The sequence below is a fragment of the Anser brachyrhynchus genome (assembly GCF_964034855.1).
Source record: "Anser brachyrhynchus genome assembly, chromosome: 1".
NCBI classification, from domain to species: domain Eukaryota; kingdom Metazoa; phylum Chordata; class Aves; order Anseriformes; family Anatidae; genus Anser; species Anser brachyrhynchus.
In genome coordinates, this window is record NC_137694.1 from 147,531,514 (window position 1) to 147,552,576 (window position 21,063).

The following is a 21,063-nucleotide window of genomic DNA, read 5'->3' on the forward strand; positions in this document are numbered from 1 at the left end:
CCTGTAAATTGGATCTGCTGCGATCGCCTGTGCCTGAGGGAATAGATGTTTGAAATTACACAATGAGGTAGCCCGAGGTAATGCTGGACTTACTTTTTTGCTGGGTCGCTGAAGGATAAGGGTTTGGGGACCCCAGGAGAAAGCTGAGTAACTCCTGCAAGTTCAGCTGAGCATACCTGGCACCTGCCAGATGAGAGGAACAAGTCTGATACCATCATACGGGATATCCCTGAGAGCAAACTTCCCTTGAACTTATAGCCATGTCCACCTCACTGTGGGTCAGCTGGGCAAACCTAAATCTTCTTTTACATATTGCTTCTTTAAAACTTCTGTGAGCATCCCCTGTAAACACCGCCCCACAAATGCTGTCATTCAGGGTTAATTTTTGCGGTAGGTTTAAGAGAAGGTAAGCTCAGGACTGCCTGTGGAACCAACAGATGAAAGTGCTCCTCAGAAGAGGTGCAGGTCCTCCCCCAGGCTGTCAACTCCCCTGTCACCTGGGGGGTAGGGTTGGGGTTCTGGTTTGGTAACATTTTTTCCCTCACTCTATAGGGTGCACATGACTACCCACACTGCAAGATAATGATGCCTCGAGCAGCCTTTTTTTAATTTTATTTTCCACTGACACCCTCGTGTAAAAGATAGCCTCCGGCTTGCATATGCTGAATGGTGCAAAAATTCAAGCAATGCCCTAAACTTTGTGACTTAGGACTGCTGAAAAGTAATAGGAGGGGAAAAGATCCCAGAAAGAACCCAGCTGGTCCTGGTGTCAGGAGAACCAATGAAGTCTGGTTTCTTGTGGGATTTTTCTGTTTGGTGACCTTCTGCATCCTATGACAATAACCCCAACAACTGCCTCTGCATTCTCTGTTCTTTTTTTATTATTATTTTATTTTAATGACTATGCTTACTGCCTATCCCATATACAATTGAATTCATAAGTCATTAGTTTCAAAAAAGAAAAAACAGAAAGCCTAAGAGGGAAGAGACCTACAACTCTAAAATAAAAAAAGGGGAAAGGAATATTTTCGTGTCTTTCCCAAGGCTCCCAGCCTTTCCCCACAATATCTCCATTTCCTTCCCATGTCACCTATACCGGCCTGTGTCACCTCACCAGCTCTGCTGCCTGGTGCCATGCACATGCTGGCTGTTGCAACACAGAGCTGGTAATGATGGAGATTTCCCTCTTTTTCCTTTCATGATGTCTTTTATTTGAATTTTTCTCCTCTACATGCCTGCTGACCTTGTAAGCATGTGGTATCTATGAAATTGCTACCTGCAGACACGTCTAACCAAAATTGGCAAGGGTTTGTGTGTGCCAGAATTGGTTTGAAAGGAGGTTAAAGATAGAAAGGCACTATGGCTGCGCAGGTCACACTGCATTTAGAAATCAGGCTAATACATACTTTAATATTTTTGTGTGTAAGAGCTTTTGTCTTTAAATAATTGCTGTTCCAGAATTCTGTTTTCTTTGGCTGCTTTAGTTATAGTATTGCAGATTTTTCTTCCCCTCATTTGACTCTTTTGCTTACTATACTTTGCTGGATTCCCTCATGCATGTGGGAGAATGTGTTAGCTGCTAAAAGACTGTGGATGAGCAGTGATCCTTGATTTGTAAACTTGTCTAGTCATTAAGGACTGACCTGTAGGATTTATGCAGAGCTGGACTGCTGAGAGAACAGCTCTCCACCTTACAGCCATGAAATCTGCAAAACAGATTGTGAGATCAAAACCTGCATTCAGCCTTAAAAGCCAAAGTTAACACAAGGTGAAATCCCAGAGGCATGAACTCAGAAAAAAAAAGATTTGGAAAGCAGCAAAGCCTAGGGGCATCTGAACACAGCGCAGAGACGAGTGACTCAGATACAGGCTTTTAAAGTGTTGTAGTAGCAGAAATACGAGCCAGATGGTAGTGTCCCTTGATTATGCATGTCTGAGATTTGGGACATAGCTCCCCTCCTCTGTGTATGCTGCTGGGGAAACCGCTCTGCAGATGGGATGGGTGAAACTCCTCCTGGTGCAGTCCCTCAGGTGGTGGGATATTGTCCCAGTAATCCTCCTGCTGAAGAAATGGAAAGCTTTCAAAACCCACTGCAGAGCATTATCCTGTTTTGGCCAGGATGATGGGCAGAAGGAGAGCCTGACTGGTCTTTATGGTCTGTAACTATTGTCCTAACATTACGTGGGCGAACAGTCCCACAGCAGGAATTTTATGGTGCTGGTTTCAGCCAAAACGTGTGTTGCAGGTCTCGCTCGGTCTGGTGACATAAAACGACTTCTGTTTATAAATTCCTCTGCGATTGCAGCATCATTGCCAGGACTGAAGGTGATTTCGGACCCAGTCAAGTCATCCTAGACTATACTAATACTGCTGTATTTCTGGGATCAGTAGTCTACCTTTTTTTCCTCTGGCTTGGAACATGTGCTCCTCTTCCTGTGTCTTGTACAATCATGAAATTAGCCACCCAGCCCTTCAGATACATGCATGGCACACAGATATCACAAGCAAAACACTGTCTTGACAAATGCACCACTGAGTAGTGAACTATCTTGGATCCCCTAAGTTTAAGTACTGAAGAGCTATATGTTTCATCAGGGCACTGAACTGCAGTATGAAAAAAACATGGCCATTAACCCAATATCCTCCATGCCCATATCAGAGCTCACTGCATTCAAAGGAAATTAAGAATTTTTGGAATTCTTGGAAAAATTTGGAATTTTTGGAATTTTTAAGAATTTCCCTAGCTGCCATGAATATGCCATGAATATTGCTGTGGAAACTGCGGATGTTCAGCTTTTCCAGAGAAACAGAACTTGCCAGATAGCTCTTCACAGCTAAACTAAAGAGGGCCATGCCCCAACCACAAGAAGCACTGAAGAGCTATAGGTGTTGATGCTTATAGCTTTTAACAGTACAGGAGTTATTTCCACCTGACAGCAGAGGTTTAACTAAGCAGTACATGCCCCTGAAGCCTATAAACTGGCCACGTGTTTCATTTGTGGCTATGCCTTTTTGTTCAAATTGAATTTGGACAGAATTTTGCACTGAGTGATTTCCAGAATATCTTGTTCTTCATCCTGCTGGAATTTTTAAGGAGATATTTGCCCAGCTGTCCACATGAGTGTCTCTTGTAATGTTTGATCCCTTGGAGAACAATCATGGATGAAATCGCACAAAATATTGTGCAATTCTGTTTTTCTCAATTAGGAGCTTGGAAATAACAAATATACTGGCATGTGATTTCAGCCCATTCCCTTCTTTCTTTGACTTCCTATGAAGAAGAAATAATATATTCATTTTCTGGAATATAGGAGCTGTGTCAGCCAGTATATTGACACATCTGTGAAACATACAGACTCACTTCAAAACAATGTTTTCTCTCAGAAAGGAAATTGAACTAAATTTCTTCTTAAGTCATTGGCCAACCATGCAATGACAGGATGGCAATTTATCCTGCGTTTCACCAGACCTCTGCAGTCCTCAGATGACTGGAGCCCTTTGACGGCTCTGTGGGTACCCGGCACCTGATCGGCAGCATTGGGTTGCAGCTCCTCACCTCTGAGTTTGCCAAGAGCGGAGGGGAAGAGGCAGAGAGGAGGGCCAGGAAAAGGGAGTAGAACCAAAATGTCTCCCCACAGCTGCCTGCACCTTCTCCTAGGAGGTATTTTGCAATTCCCACATGAGGAGACATCCCTCCTCCATTGGTGGGCACCGCTTGAAGCAATGACGGGTCCCTTCTTGGGTGGCTCGGCAAGCTCACCATCCGCAGAGGCACCCCACGCCATGGCCATGCAGACACCAGCCCCCTTAGATCTGCCCAAAATACCTCCAACCCCGCATTCATCTATTCCCACCGGCAGCACTTGTTTCAGTTCTCACTTTCCTCTGGCCACTGTGGAAACTCGTTACCTGAGTCAAATGGCGTGAAGAAATAAAAGGCCAGGGTGTCTGGGCTGCCGCATGGGGATTCCTTGCTCGCCTGCGAGGACGCACAGGCAGTCACTGCCGAGGCATTTCAGGAATGGAGAGAGATGAGGACTGAGAAGGAGGTGGGAGGATTATGTCTAGACAAGCAATTGACGATGGCGTTTGGCTTGCTGATTTTGCAGTTGTCTTCCTAATGGACTGGCAGGACTCTGTAGTGGGGCTTTTAAAAGCTCACAGAGGCCATATTTAGTCTATGGCTATTTTTTTTCATCCCAATGCTCAGTTTGCTTATAAAACATCACCAAATAACAAATCACTTAATCTTTTGTGAAGTCTACTCGCCCTTCCATGTAAGACACATTCTTCAAGCACCACAGTCTGATTATTAATGATCAAACTGGGAAAATGTTTGTGTTGCTAATATCGTACTTTTTCTGTTGAATAATGGAATAGAAATTGTGCTTGCATAAGGTAAGTATTTAAAATAAATCTGATTAGACAAGCCACACACATAGCCCACATGTTCATAGACTCCTGGATTGCTAGGGAAGGGGATTTCATCACCAGCCTGATATCTGAACCAGCAAAACTCTGCCTACAGTTCATTACAAGGCTATTTTGAAAGCACTGACTTCTGCTTGAAAAGCCTGAGTGTTAGCAGAAGAAAATGGAGCTGAAATAACCCAGAGAAGAACCACAACCACCTATTTACACAGTTCATCCACCCTAATTAGCCTCTCAATCTGACCAGCATATAGGAGCTGATGTAACAGTCCTGAAATCCACCACGGACGTAATTGAAACCTGCTGCAAAACTCGGCTTTTCTTACAGAGTGCTTGGGGAGTGTAACTGCGAAGTTTCAAAGTTTTACAAGTATGTTCTATTGCTTGTCCTGTATAGTAAATAAAATGTTGAAAAACTGGCTTTCTCCTCAGGTTTGTTGGTTTTGTAATGATTCCAGTAACTACTACATCACTGAATATCTTTTAATACACTTGCACAGACATAAGAATTTATGATAAACAGATGGATTTGGAGAAAAAGTACAACTGCAGTAACTCACAGCCTTGTCTTTCCATGTTCGGCTGCATACTTCTTTATTATTATTCTCTGTATGCTTTTTTCCAACTGCCTGGATATGTGCTCCTAAAGAAACACACATTTTTTTCAACTTGGAACCATGCAAGTGTAGCAAGTAACCTAATAGGAATATATAGGTCACAATATTACAAAACTCACTAAAGTCCAATTCAGTGATTTATGCTTTTACGGTTACTTCATCGCCACTAGCTGCTGTTGAAGGAGCCAAAAATGAATACAAATGATTACGGTTTGAAATAACAAAAAGGAAAGGTATTTTTCATGACTTAAACATCTATTCTAGATTAATTTTCTAAGACGCTATTCCCATTTATTTCCAGAAGGAAAATATTATGTTTATTTTATTTCTGTTAAATCAAATAAATGAGCTATGCTCACTCGCTACCAAGGGGAGTATTTAGTACTATGATTAGTTCTCTTCAAGTCAGAAATACGCTTGCAGTGACCTGCAGAAGGGAGCACTTTGCTGTATAACAAAAATGCAAAAATTCTGCTGGCTCTGATGCATGTAAGCAAGCTATGTCCCTCTTCAGGTGTACAAAATACAGATTACACTGTCTGTGACCTGCCACAGTACCCCTGTGTAATGTGTGTTGTGGTATCAGCTTTGTCAGGTCTGGTTTGGAGGGGACAGCAAATCATCAAGATGTCACTGGCAGGGATGGTTTGACAATAAGCGGCCATGCCTTTTTCCATTTTCGGTCCATCTACTCTAAAAATTAACCTTGACTAGGGATGAAAGACCTCATCCAATGATGAGACCTAATCCAATTTCTTATTTGTATTTAATGTATATATTTTTCAGTGAGTTAATTGAGTGGATCAAATACAAAATGGCATTCAAACACACTCAGAGGACACCCAACTTGGCTTTCACCAAAGTCAGCAATTTTACCAGAGCAGAGGGATGGGAAGGCTGCAGGGATTTGAAATCCTTCCCATGCAGTGCATCTTCAAACCATGGGCTTCAATTTGAAAGCCAAATAAAATCAAATAACATCAAGCCATGAGGAATTTTTGTCTTTTGGTAAATACTAAATTATCATGTGCAGTCTGCTTCAACAAATATTTAAGCCCTGAGGAGGTACAGATGGAGGGATGACTTTTGGCATCAGCACTTGCTCTGCTTCCTCGTCCCCAAATCGCGCATTATGGGAAGAATCTCAGGAGAAAATGACCTGTGCGAGAGCAAGAAGATCCTTAGAGACACCTTGTCCAGTGAAGGAGCAACACACCAGGTGGTATAACCTGGATTCCCTTCCATTCCTAGACACTTCTTTAGATCTACTCAAAGTAACTTCACTAATGACCGAGGGACCTTGTTCTCTGTGTTGAGAGATACTTTAAAATAAGCAAGGTTTGGTTTAAAGCAGCTCATCTCCCATTCTTACATTTCACCCCTTCATCCAGCTTTTAATACAACCATTAGTGACTTGAGGTTGCTCAAAATGGAAATATGCATGTTCCAAATATATATAATATATATAATATATATATCACTCCGTCCATCCCTTCTCTATTGTGTCATTCAGAAAGGACAAAGTCACCATGTGGAGGTCAAATGTGATGCCTGCCTATTGCCTATTGGAAAGTGCATTGAGACCATCTTGCTTATTTTGCATAATTTGCTCAATTCACATATCGTAAAACTTTCCATTTATTTCTGAATGGCTTTGAATTGGCAATTTCATTTCCTTATGAAAGGCTTTACAGGCAGATACAAAACAGCCATTTTTAAGTCTCAGAAAACAACAACAGCAAAACAAAACCAAGAAAATAAGGACAAAAGTATTAATTAGCACAGATTTCCCAAGGACAGGTTATGCCAAAATAAGGCAATGTCCTTCCAAGAGAAGGAAAGAGATTTATTTAATTTTTTTCCAACAGATTTGTAGATAGGGGAAGAGCAATATCTCTTCAATTTGGCAAGATATTGCAACCAGTTCACATGACGTCCTCATCTAGGTTACATAGAACATATCATAGAATAGTTTGGGTTGGAAAGGACCTTAAAGATCATCTAATTCACCCCTGAATTAAATTAAACCTATCTAAATCACCCCTGCCAGGGGAAGGTACACCTCCCACCAGACCAGGTTGCTCAAAAATAATCAAGGGAAGTAAAAAAGTGGTTGGAGAACAGTATTCAGAATGTTATCAGTAATTCATGATCAGAATAGAAGGATGTGTGACATGGACGTTTCCAAGGGCTGGAGTCTTTTACTATTCAATACTTTCAAGAATAACTTGAATAATGCATTGAAGAGTATGCTTAGTACTTACTACTTCCAATTTTGTAGACCAGGCAGGAGAGCAAGCGCTTTGGTGAACAGGATTGAAATTCAAAAAGATCTTGATAAATGAACATTACAGTTTGAAAAAATAATTCAGTAAGGGGAATGTGAAGTTTCACAGTTAGGTTTGCAACTTCTAGTGGCTTGTAAGATGCAATGATTCAATATTGTCAAGCTGTTATGAAAAATAGTAGAATATGCTGGCCTGTACATGTCTCTTCTGCAGAACAGATGACACGCTCCTCATTTTCTCCTGAGTCACCCACTGTGAGAGAAAAGAAAGTAAAACAGAGGCAGAAGGGGAAAGGGAAGTACATTTTGCATATTGCAGATGGATAAGAGGAAGAGGGGAGACAGCACAGTAAAACAAGTTTCAAAAGAGAATTAAGTAAGGATGAAAATAATGTTCCTTGTAAAGAAGGCAGAAGCTGAAAGCTTTGTGTTAAGGTACATTTGTTTTCAACAAAGGGTTGAAATATATTTCAATTTCAGATCTTTGCTTGCATTGTGAGAATGTCAGAAAGACCTTGATTTGTGTGTTCTGAGCCTGATTATTTCTGTTGGCTTTGATGGAATAACAGTGGAAAGGCTGTCAGACAGAGGAGAACCCAACAATGAAGAAATTACCTCAATTTTGCTGGCATAACTAATTGTCATAGGTTTAGTAGAAACACATTTATCTCTTTTAGATGTTCTTTGTTACTGGATTTTTTTTTTTATAATGGGAGAAGTACATGTTTCTGTCACTTCATTTGTTTTGGATAGCAAGTCAACTTTAAAAACAAGAAGTCAAAAGAAAAATTAGCTGCTCAAAATGAAAAGATAGATCTGAACTTCATCACTACTCAGAGGTCCCTGATCTCTGTCATAGAGGCAACTGAAAAGAGATGCTTGCTATATGCTGTCTGAAAAATAAAACGGCTTCAAAACCTTGCTATTTGACCATGACACTGTCACACAACTTCCATACCAATGTAAAGCCTTGTAGGAAAGGTTTTTGTGTCTGTGATGGAAGGAAGAGTTGGGAAATCACTCGTTGCATACAGATGTTCAGGAGACTATGAAGACACAAACACATTTTAGCAATGCCCCAAACTCTACTGTTTCCCTCAACAACAACAAAAATTGCCTAAACAGTAGAGAGTTTCCTGGAGGACTTGAGGATTTCCCCTCCATAAAAAACAGATATAAATTTATCATTCTTTGCAGGAAAGAGAGTGCTTCGAGTAATCCTAGGCGGTCACTGTTGTCTTCTGTAGATATAACTGACATTTCAGGTTATTTTGTTTTGTTTTTCAAATACTCTGCAGTCACAAAGACAAAACAAAAAGGACCCACAAAAACAAAAGAAGCAATTTTCAACCAGACAGGAATGTGTAAATATAAACAGGGTTTGCTGAAAACTTCAGTCGGTCCCATCTGCAGTGGCAGGGAGCCACAAGGTCTTTTGAGTCAAGATACGCTGCATAGGTCTTGAGCCTACAAATAACAGCAACCCCGAGCACACTATTATTGCTGTTTGTAAGAATATCTTGATTTGATACTGGAATCTGATTCAGCGTGTACGTTTCCATGCGTGTCCCAGCCTTTCCGCTTTAAGATGTGTCTGTGCCACACTACTCTCAAAGTCCCAGATAATGAGGAAAAAGGAAAAAGGAGTGGATGTAAACAAAGCTGAAGTCTTTCAAACCGGTCAGCTTCCCCTGGGCTTTTTTATTATTATTATTTTTAATTATTTTCCTCACTGCAAACCCTTTGATTCCAGTTGTAGATTTCCCACAGATGAAGAAACAAAAGCATTTAGGTTTCCTACTGCTCTCACCCCTGTCAGCATTATGCCAATGGGTGAGAGCAGATGTGATGCTGGGCACAGCAGTGCTGGCCTGCTGGCGTTATAACTGCATCCGTGAAACACCTTACTAAGGTTGACTGTGTCAAAAGCAAAAGATGTCTGAAGAGGAGTATTCTCCATGCCCACCTCCTACCTCCGTGTCAGCTCTGAACTGCAGGAGTCAGCAGACTTGCTTGTGCTCGATGCTCCACTGCAGATGCCGCTGCCACCGCTGCCTGACGCAAGCCTCCATTCCTGCTCTTTCCACAGCATCTTTCTGGATGCTATATCTAGCAGGTGGAGCCTGGCAAGCTGGGAGGAGCTGTTTCAGTGTGGGTTCAATTGCCATGTCCCCACTGAAACAGCGAGCAACTTCTGTGCAATGCAATCTGCCTGTTGGTTTGTTTGGTTTAATTTTATTTCGGTTCTGCTCACAGAACTGCTCGTGTTCATAAGACTCAGTTTTAGATGTGACATGGACATGCCAACAAGCACACTAGGAAAATGATTATGCAGCTGGATATCCACATACTGTTTATCCTACCTTGTCCTACTGAGATGAGTCCCATCACAGCCTACTGCACACTAACAAATTTCTGTGAGACTTGGAGCCTTTTACACTGCAAGAGCTTTTTCCAACCTGAATTCTGTATGTTAACTAAGGAAATCCCCTGAAAGAGAAGTAGAGATTGCTTAGACTAAGCTTTTATATTCATAGTCATAGATTCACAGAATAGTTTAGTTTGGAAGGGACCTTAAAGATTGGCTAGTTCCACCCCCCTGCCATGGGCAGGGACACCTCCCACCAGACCAGGCTGCCCAAAGCCCCATCCAGCCTGGCCTTATATTGCTAAGATCGTTTCTGAATGAGTTTTAAGACTCTTAGTAACATAGGCACTTTCTGCAGATTTCACCATACTTTACATTCTTGATAAAAGAAGAGTGTTTGGTTTAGACTGTAAGCTCATTAGACAGCATTTAGATTCACAGTTGTTTTTTTTTTTTGGTTACTTTCTTTTTTAATTTTAGGTTTTGAGGGTTGTTTACAAGAAAATATCCAGGAGTCAACCAAGAGCTTTAATGCCAGAAAGGCATTGAAATTCCATGTTCTTATTTAGGATCTGGATCTGGGAATCTAGACTTACGGCTCCACACCATGAAAGACCATAAGCAGCTTGGCTAAATTCACAAAGGACTTTTGGCATGCCTAAAGTAATACACACTTGTGTGTGCTTTTCTGGACTGGGCCTAGTTCAGAAAGCCCAACAAAATATAACTTCTTACCACTGTGGGACAATGTAATGAAATGCAAAGCACTGCTTCCTACCAGAGACTCATCAGTGATTGATCTCATTCAGAATCAATGCCTCTTGACTTTCAAGGTCATGAATTTAAACTGTGACTCTTATACGTATGCTGGTAAACATATAAATGCTTATACATATATATTGTTATATATGGTATAGTATATAGGTATATAGTTATATATAGTATAGTGTTCCTTTAGACTTATATGTAGGCTACCAAGATACAGTCTTCTGTATGTTGCTTTTCAGGTTCCACACACACAGATGTCTGCAAGTGCTTCTTTTGCTAATTCCCATTTCCAACTGAACTGGACTTGAGGATCCACAGGTGATTTTGGGTGATGTCCAGGGACTGCTGGCAGTGAATGAGATGACTCTACCACCCTCTGCTCAGCCTTGAGGTCCCTCAGAACCTTCTGCAGAACACTGTATCGCCATCGGCACATTTGATGTGCGTAAGGGTTAGCAAACACATCTTTTTCCTGCCATGCCAATGAACGTGATAGCTTATGAATCAGTATATGCTATTGGAAGGGGCTGTGTCTCACCTTACCCAGCATCACTGAAATGGGTAGGCAGGAGCCAGGACTTCACATGCCAAAGCACATTTTTATGTGCAAACAAGGCCCCTTAGGGATAATCTGTGATGAAGTGACACCTCGGGTCACAGCTCAGTCTCTGGGCAGGAAGATGGGCGGCAGGGTTCTGCCACGGCCTTACTAGAGGCAGCCCTGAAGGCAGCTGAGCCTTCATTACTCTTTCACATTTCACCACCCATGCCCTGTTCTGGATATTCAGCCAAAGATTTTCTTCCATAATCCCACATAATGCACCATCCTCACCTGTTAAGGGCACTCGGATCTGCTCCTCACGGAGATAATGGGGCGTTACATCAGTAAAACCGTCTGGGCCACCCAGAGCTATTTCACCTCTTCGTCTTGGAAAACCCTTTTGGCTCTTTGTATACTATCTTTGCAGCAATAAAATTTTATGCTCCTAACAAACCAAGCCAAAGCAAAGCTGTTATGCTGAAGACTGGATTACGATGGTACTTCTGCTTTAAAGGTTATATATAATGGTCACTGCACTACTGGTATGTTTGGTTACTGCACCGTATCCCTTCTCTTCTAAGTATTTCTGTAGGTGCTGTTTTGCTCCTGGCCTGGTGTGCACCAGAATTATCTAGATACCTCAACTATCCATTTTTAGGATTCAAGGGTGGAAGGATAACTGTGAAACTGCAGCAGGTATCTGGGGAGATAATCCTTGCCACTCCTCATGGCACAGTACAGCTTTATGCTTTTGCTTTGAGGACTTTATTTGTAGGAAGGAAGTCTTCTTGTCTCCACCCCTCCCTTTGCCACTCTGGTGGACAAAGCCTCACAGCTCCCAGTGGCCAAAGATGACGGCTGATGGGAACTGCCACGAGGAGTCCTTGTGCCGACCTGAGGGCTCCTCTGATGAAATACTGATGTGTGCAACACAGACATCCACCTTGGAGTAATCTCCTCTTAGCTGATGATTGTGTATTCAGGGCATGAATCACTTCATCCCACAGCAGACATCTGAAACACCTCAGGCACGCTGCACCCCTGAAGGTGTCTACATCCCTCTGCTTGCCATAAAGCAAGCCAGGGGTGAGCGGATCAGACGTAAACATCTGCTCCAGACGTGTCTGAAGACAGGTGAGACGATTGCTTCCTCGCACACGCATTTCCCAGGCCAGGAGCTGGAGATGTGTCTCCCTGAGCCACCAGCCCAGCCCCGTGCCCATGTTTTGCAACAAACCTGGCTTCCGTGAGAGCCTTTGGCTGCCAGGCAGCCACTCGCTCTGCGCCTTGTGCCTTCTTCTCTGCTTTAGGAAATTCCAGCACAGAAAGCATTAGTTGGGCTTTCTGAGGAAGGCTTAATTTTATCTCCTCCTCCCGCCCCCGCTCCCCACCACGGTAAGCAAAAATAGTTAAATGTTTGGGGTTTGGTTGCATGCATTGTTTATCCATACTTGCTCCTGCTTCTATGTTTAACAGAGGAAATAACTCGCTACGATAAAGTATCACTACACGCTGGTAACATCAGATAAGCAAAGCTGGACAAAAATGTTTGCTTTGGCACTTCTCCATTTTATTTAATTTGGCCGGAGAACCCACTTTACTTCTGGAAATGTGAAGGCCCTGTTACGTTTGACAGTAACACTAAGAGTTTCACAGTTTTTCTAGTTAAAGTCTATCTAAGACAAGGAGAACTACCCTACCATTTCTTCCCCTCATGCACAATTGGCCTGGTAAGCATCAAGCTGCACATATCAAAAAATCACAGTGAATGTCATTCGCGTTACTTTTTTGCCTTTCCAGAAAAAAAGAGCCTTTGCAATCTGCTTATCTGCCACAATCAGAAGGTGCACAACACCGATGCGATAAACACTTCAGGTTCAACACAGCGGAGAAAGAAGGGAGCACACCTAGAGGGAGGACATCTGCTCACCACGCCGCAAAGATCATCCTTACACCTTATGTACAAACTGGAAGTCTTAAATAGGCTGGATTTATTTCTTGGTTTCTTTTCCCACCCATCTCTCCATTCTCTTCCTCCCTATATAAAAACATTTATGCAATAAAAATATTTCTAGGGCACAATGTTAAAAAATACACACCTAATGATAATAAAAACTTTTAACTGGAAAACTTTAGTAAGAAAAGGTAAAGCTGATTTTCTAACCAGATAATGACGGAAGGATTTTTTTTTTTCAGATACTGGGGTGTTTTCACTTGTAACAGACGAACACAGTCAGCAGATTTCTGTTTAACACTGACTCCTTAATGGGATACTTGAAAATTTTTTTCTTAGCTATAACCAGTGTGTAATTTCTGGGACTTAGAATTTGAATTTCTGGTTAAACAATGTAGAAGCCAGCTATAATTTCATGCAAGTCATGCCTTTTTGCGGTGCAGCGGGTGCCAAACCACGGCTGAAAGCAAAGCGATGACAGACAAAGGGAACCCACCGGCTAGCTGGGTGGCTGCGTTTCGCTTGGGGAGAGTCCACACAAGCCATTTATCAGGAAATCGAGGGCAGAATCCGCAGCAAAGTCCAGTACCTGGTCCTATACACGAGGTACAGGGAACGTGTTCATATTGCACAGTGAGTGGATAAAATGCTGAACAAAATCTAACACGCCAGGTTCCCTGTTCCCTGCCGGGTGCCCTGCCCACGCGCTGCAGCCTCACCGTCCCTTTCCCTTGCAGACCCAGCTGGAGTCGGTGGTATCAAAACCACATTGCTTTCTGAACAATCACACCTCCGTTTTTAACTTAAATTGGGTTGATACAGTCTAACATAAGGAAAATCTCTCGAAGGAAAAGAATAATTCTCTCTTTTTGTTTGTATGCTATCCTACCTATTCTTCTCTCTTTGCCACAGAAATTTGGAGATGAAGTCAAACACTGGAAAGAAAAGATGGTATTGTAAACCTTTCACTTAAGAAAATAAAGCCAAATCCAGCTCTTCCTGGGTTTTACGTCTGAACTTCCTCACCTCCAGGCTTCAGCTTTCTGGTCTGTAAACAGGAATAATGCTTTCCTGTCTCAGAGCAGTATTGTAAGAAGCTTAAGTGATTCATGTTTGTTGGATGCTGGGACATGGCAATGCGTTTGAGGATATGGACATACGTATACATGCATATCATGCATAGTTATGGATGGAGATGTGGACTTTTTTCTATTATTTTTGTGTATGCCTGCTGTTTTCTCTCTTTACCATATCACTATCTTCCTAGAACACAAAGCTTTGTTATAGGCAAGACTGGCTCAATATGTTTAAGTGAAGACCAGCTTGCACAGGAATGAAATGCTGCGCTTTCTTGATGTATATTTCATGCTTATTTCAAGTGCCAATGCTAGAAAGTTTTGGTATTTGACAACAGTAGCAGACCACAGGCTCAAAACAAGCTTTCATTTGCAGTGTACTCTCACATTACCATATCTTTTGGAGCAATCTATGACTGAGAAGCGAAGCAACACTTCACCTAGGTCTCTTCCTCTGTAATTTTCTGCTTTAAATAACACGTTACTGAACAATGACATTTTGAACTTAAGCAAAAAAGGATCATCTTTCCTTTCTGTTGCCAGCACCCTCAGACACAGTTCACATAAGCTCCATGAGAAGCTCTTTGTCAGCCTGACTCCCACACCAAAGCCGACATCAATACCACCTTTTGTTCCAGGGCCGTGTAAGCCCTTCTGTATACCTCAGACCTTCTTTTTAGCGTTTTTTTTTTTTTTTTTTAATTTTTTTTTTAAAGTGTTCCCCTTTCATCCAGTTTTGGGAGATGGGAATTTCACAGCAGTCAGGCTGACCAACAACATGACATCTGGAAAACACTTTCCCCATTGATGGCAGGCTTGCAGCGTGATAACTCTGGCCCAGCTTCCACTTCCATGTTGCTGTTAGAAGGCCTGATTCACTTCTTACTTCCTCCCAACCTGGACAGCTAGAATTTCCCTTCCAGAAACAAAACAAAACAAAACAGAACAAAACAAAACACCACCTATTTTAGAATTAAGCTCAGAACTCTTGCTTTACTTAGCCTGTAGAAATCCTCATTTTGTTGTTATTAAAAAAACAGAAGTCAGCACATTGGATACTCTATCCTCCATTCAAATTTAATTTTTTAAATTATTTTCAAATATTTATTTTTTTATTTATAAATGTATTTTTATACATATCTTTGCATGTACTTTCAGAAAACGACTCTTCAGTTTCTCGGTCACATCTATGGCTTGTCCTGCTCTGGTCCCCTCCCCTCCACCGCTACCTTTTCCCCATCCTTCACACTTGCCAAAGGTTGCAGCATCACACCGACAAACCCTGTTGGAACAAGTAGCTAATCAATAAACGATTACAGAAAGCCCTGTTGTATTTTGCAACATGAACCTGCTGCAACTCTGCTGCAAATACCTGTGTCCTTTGAACACAAAATAATAAAGATTTAGTCCAGAGGGCAAAATGCCTTCTTCATCATATTTAGTAAATATATTTTTAGCCACTGAATCCATACAAACAGGATGGCAGGGGTGTGTGGGTACGTAATATAGCAAGTAGCAACTTACTTCTGTTGAAGACTCTACATTTATGGAATTTCATTTATGTTACCCCTTTTGTTTGCCTTTTCATTAGGGACAAATCAAGAATGGACACACTTGGCTTCAACAGGGGGATAGGTATTTCCTGCTGCTAATAGGAAAAAGGTGAGTGACAAAAACAAAGCGCTACAGCATGGATCAGCGCAGGAGTGTACCGATGACTTACCAGCTTTTTAACCTGCTTAAAATAAAACCCATCCACAGGAGAAATGTTGATTGTGGCAAAAAGTTGAACCGTTTCTCCTTACTTTGCCGGTGATGAACTGTTACCCTGGTAAACAACGTGAGAGGGCTCTGAGCATTTGCCAGAGCCACGTCCCGTGAAAACCAACCACGGCTTCCTCGCTCACCATCCCTTTGCATCGTGTTACAGCTGGGAGTTTAGCCAGTGACTTCCAATAAGCCAACTTTTTTCCATCAACAAGCAGTTTTTAAGTTGCGTCCTCATTGCTCTGCGTTAATGAGCACGATAAAGAATACATCGTGCTCTTCTGATAAGAAGCCCATTTCAAAGGCAGTAATGGAAATATCAGTACACTCCCTGCTGCTTCAGGGACAGCTCACACTCACATTATCTCTCCGCACGTCCATTCACCAGCTAGTGCTCCTCTTATCCCTGCTGGTGTTTTGTAGGGCATAACACGCTGTACAGGCTTATATTTGTTCTTACTATTTGGCCACAATATTCTTTGGCTCCTTATGTCACCACTGAATTTATTTATATTTATTTCAGGCTTTATTCAATCAATTAAAATCCCCTAGAAAACAAGCTCAGGTGGAATGCATAAGAATAGAAACCACGAAGAAAACCCCCTAAGGGCCATAATATCTTAATATACAGCTGGCCTAACGAAAGACAGATCACATCCACTCACACTGTTGATGAAATACCTTGTGTCACTCAAAAGTTCCTTCGTGTTCAGAGAGTCTGCTTTGGGATTCTGGCTTGTTGGACTCTTGTCTTCACCGTTAAGTCAGAAATGGGCTCCATATGTCTACACTGGGATGCCCCAAGCTGTTAACCCAGCACACGGTTATCCTATCCACAGGGATGAGAATCAGAATAATTAAGGTTGGAAACGAGCTCTAAGATTATCTGGTCCAACCATCCCCCTACCACCAATGTCACCCACTAAACCATGTCCCTAAGCACCACGTCCAACCTTCCTTGCACACCCCCAGGGACGGTGACGCCAAGGAAGAGAGAAAACATCTCCTTTTGCGTTGGCGCAATGCTTCAACGCGAGATTCAGTTATCTCAGCTGCAGAGGAGCACTCAGCAGGCAAAGCGGTGGCCCTGAGGAGAAGCTGATCCCTTGCAAGACTTACTCTTGTGGTCATTCAGTCCAACATGTATGTGGATGTCTGGGCATGACAAGGGCCGGCAGGAGGAGCCTTTCTCTTCTCCTCCCCAGACCCTCCAGCACAATGCCCCACTCTCAGAAAATGTGTCTTGGACCCCTTTTTGAAGAGAGATGCCAGCTACGGGGTCTGATACGAAGTTCAGTTTGAGTAAATTATGTGTGAAAGATAACTAACCTTTCTCCCGTATCTTCCTCTGTGCATCCAGCTCCATTTCTTTATCCAAGTGCTTTTATTTCTCTTGAGCCTGTATTTGTTTAGTCTTCTCATCCATTTCCTCCTCTAGCAAAATTAAGAATATTTTGAAAATTAACACACACTATTTGCTCAGAAGAGTTAAATGGTATAAAGGGTCTTTTTCTGTGTTTGTTTTTTATTAGGAAATGTTTAATTCAAACATGCTGGATAAGAGGCATTTATGCCATTAACATTATTAGAGATCTCTTCGTGAAATTTCACATCCTCCCTCAAAAACATGAGCTTAATCTAAACAAACGTACATGGCTGTGTGGTTCCAGCAAGGATTTATATTTGGAAGAGGGGAGAGGGGAGCAATTTTTCATGTTTATCCACGGATATGAGAAAGCCTGAATGAAACCATGGGTTCTTCTAATAGCTTTCAGTTCAAGTTTCTCAGCTTTCTGACAGATCTTTTTTCATCCCTGTCCTCATTCTACACCAAACTGTATCTGTGAATAAGGTTTCACACACGCATTAGTACAACCTTTCAGCGGAGCTGCACGACCACCCGTTGTTATGCTGAGAGCCTTGAAATCTTCTTAGAAGGCTCGCATCCTATTTTTTTTTTAACTCTTTCAGCCTGCTCTTCTTGATAGGACAAACACTTCACACTTTGGGTTTGCTTTGATTCATTTCCCACCCAGACATTAAGTGCAGCCGACATGTTTCAAGCTCTACTTTCAAAAAGGAAATCAAGGGCTGTGCGAAAAGCCCAGCTCTTCTGCATCAGCAGTTGCCTCAGGATCCTCTGGGGCTGTCCTTAACTGGGTAACGCATGTGCAAAGGCAGGTGTGTGGTAAAGGAACTGGGCTTCCTCACCAAAGCAGTTAACTCCCCAGTCTAATGGCTGGATCCCGGGGGGGTCCAAGAGAGATTTTCCCAAAACGGAGGAAAGCAAAGCTATTCTTTATAGAGAAGTGAAAAGCAGACTGAGTTACGCAAGGACCTCCTGCCGTTCCTCCTCCTTATCTGCAACCTCTTCTCCAGCTTGGGGCAAGAGACTTGCTGCTTTTGCTTGGTGCCATTTAGTCCGAGGGATGGCCAGTGCAGGACGGTGGTGCATCGTGCCTGGGAGTTTGCACAGCTCCTCGCTTGCAGTAGAGGGAGTGCCACTGCCTAGGTTAGCATGTGGGTTTGCTGGTGCCTTACGCCATTTTCAGTCACAATTCTGACCTCTAACGAAGGGAAATCCCATTGAGCTGGAACCAAGGCAGACACGGAGGAGATGGCAGTTCAGAGCTTGCCATCCTTGAAAACTCCAGTTAATTTCCTGGCGTCAGGCTTGCTAGGCAGCAGCTCCCCAGATCTTCATGTGCTGAGCGCACTGGCATGTGCCCAGCCTGCAGGGCAGTCGGGGGAAGGAATCTGGAAACAGCTTTCCTACCCTCACAGGGGTTAAGCATGTTGTCTTCCACAGCCATCTATGCTTTAAAATATTCTGATGTAATCAGGATCAATCAAAATATTCTCATGTAATCTCACATCCTTTTACCCCTCCTACTTGCGGAAGGAGGGAAGGAAGGAGGAAGGAACAAGGAAGGAAGGAAGGAAGTTGCAGGAACTTTTCCTGTTTATAACTAATTTTGCTGCACTCCATAGCAATGACTTCTCTCTAACCTCTTCTCTCTAACACCTTCTTGCGGCATTTTTTTATCACTTTTCTCAAGTGTTATATTAAGTCTGTGATATTTGGAGCATATTTCTTATTAGTAGTGCCAGTAATCAATAGAATCTAACCCTACAAGTTCAGATTTACGTCTGGAAATCTCTGTGCCAAGATAACACTACTTGAAAGTTAAGAGGGGGTCGAAAATGATCATGTGCTGAGAGTACAAGCAGTTCCTGTAACGTTCTTTAAGTATTTTCTGCAGTATTTTTCTATCCTGACTTTTACATTCCCTGAGACCTCGTGGCAGTAGCTGAGATCAGATGGCATTAACCTGTGAATCCTGAAGAAAACGAAGCTTTGCTTTGTGTAACTCACTGCTTAAATCTGCCTTAAATCCCACAGTGCCAGAAGAATGGAAGGTGGAAAATGTGACTGTTAGAAGGACCTCAGGGCACGTCCAAGTCAGTTTTTGAGGTCTGCGCCAAGCAACTTACTGGAAACTATAATAAAGAGTAGGATTGATAGCCTCAATGACATGTTGGAGAAGAATCAGCATTACACGTCAAGGAGGAAATCATGTTTTTCAAATCCATTAGAGGTTCAAGGAGTGACTTCTTTGTGTGGAGAAGGATGATTCTGATAATATTATATACCTGAGTTTTCAAAAAGCTTTTGACCTGGTCTTTCACCATAGGATCTCAAAGTGTGTTCTTATGAATAAAAGGATAAAAAACTGACTAAAAGAAAGGAAAGTCACGATTAGATTACACAATATAAAGCAGTTTCCAGAACCCACAAAAATCTCTGCTGCTTAACATATTCAGAAACTTTATGGAGAAGTTCAACGCCATGATGACAGTTTGCAGATCACACAAAATTCCTCTGAACAGTTGAGCTTAAGCTGGCAATCAAGAATTGTGAAAGACTCTTAGAAAAAGGAAGACTTTTCTGCTGGCTTAGTGAGCTGAGTTGGTTTGCTGAGAGGAGGTCACATCAGTGACAAAACCTTACAAAGGGTGGGCAGAAAACTGTGCATCCAGGGATGGGGGAGAAGTGTAGAGGGAAGGAAGAGTGGGATGACCTGTTTTGGTAGCAAGTAGCTGTTAGATTAGCTTGGCACTATCGCTTGATAGCACTTTTAAAGTGGCAGGGTGATAAAAGACAAATGAAAAGTAATATATGTACATGCAAAGTGATGCTCCCACAGAAGGCAACCCTCACCGTATGTATCCATGGCAAAACAGCATCTCCACTCAGGAAAGAGGTCTCAGACCTTTTGTTCATAGCTCTTTGAAAATAACAGGTCTGGAGGTAAAAAGGAACCCATTGAAATAGTAAGGAAAAAAAACAGAGACAAAAGCAGCACAGTGACATTGCTTAAATACAGTAAATCTTGAATGTAGTTTTGCATCTTGCATGTAGGTTTGTCCACTTCATCTGAAGAGAAATATAAGTGGAAAAGAGAAGAAGAAAGATGAAAACAAAGATGGGGAATGCTGACTCAGCATGAGAAGTACAGGCTGCAGTCCTGCGGCAACCTATGTACTTACTGCTGCAGTGGCACTCTTCATCATTCATTTCTTTGCCCTTTCCCTGAGATGATTCAGCACAGTAACCTGGCAGAAAATATACACACACTAAAAAGGGTTGGAGAGTTCCTGCCATGTGAGTGAAATGAAGAGGCACAGCCCCATGGCTGGACATGGACAGGGGGACACACAATCGAGGGAGGTGGAGGGCAGGACTGTGGCAGCTGATCTGAATTAGAATTAAATATTGTTGCTGGGTTGCTCTGATCAGGTTTGCTGCATGCCAGCACATGAAGCAGATGTGGCAAGAGGACAGGAACATGCAGCTAGTGGGACTGCTGCTTTCAGCAATGCCAGTGTTTTGGGAACTATGTCCCAAACAGACCAAAGCTCTACTGCTTAGGAAAGGAGATGGTTCAGAGAGCATATGACAGAAGTCTATCAGGTGACACAATGAAGACAAAAAGGACATGATAATTCACTCTTAGAAGACAGAAATTCAAGGTACCCTATGGAATTATTAGGCACTGGATTTAAAATTGGTGGGAATAAGCTCCTGTCTAGACTTTGCGTACATCTGGGACCTTGCTGCCACTCCTAGAGGCCAGAAGTACAAACGGATCCAAAAGCTATTTGACAAATTGATGGAGAAGTACATTTGTCAGCATGACAGTGACCACAATTTTTACCCAAGGGAGCTCCTCCTCTGCTCTTCAGATGCTG

The 21,063-nt window shown here is 42.4% G+C and overlaps 1 long non-coding RNA gene across 2 annotated transcripts in view; it reads right to left on the minus strand.

Moving 5' to 3' along the window:
• Positions 1 to 21,063, minus strand: part of LOC308188250 — a 45,864-nt gene that overhangs the window by 23,923 nt on the left and 878 nt on the right. The window contains exons 2-5 of one of the 2 annotated variants that reach the window (XR_013945289.1): positions 18,022 to 21,049; positions 17,140 to 17,244; positions 1,644 to 1,706; positions 94 to 183 (exon numbers count right to left, since the gene is read on the minus strand). This is a non-coding gene — a long non-coding RNA (uncharacterized lncRNA). Of the gene's footprint in view, positions 1 to 93; positions 184 to 1,643; positions 1,707 to 14,968; positions 16,640 to 17,139; positions 17,245 to 18,021; positions 21,050 to 21,063 lie in introns of those variants that run through there. The other variant, XR_013945290.1, reaches the window with a different exon arrangement.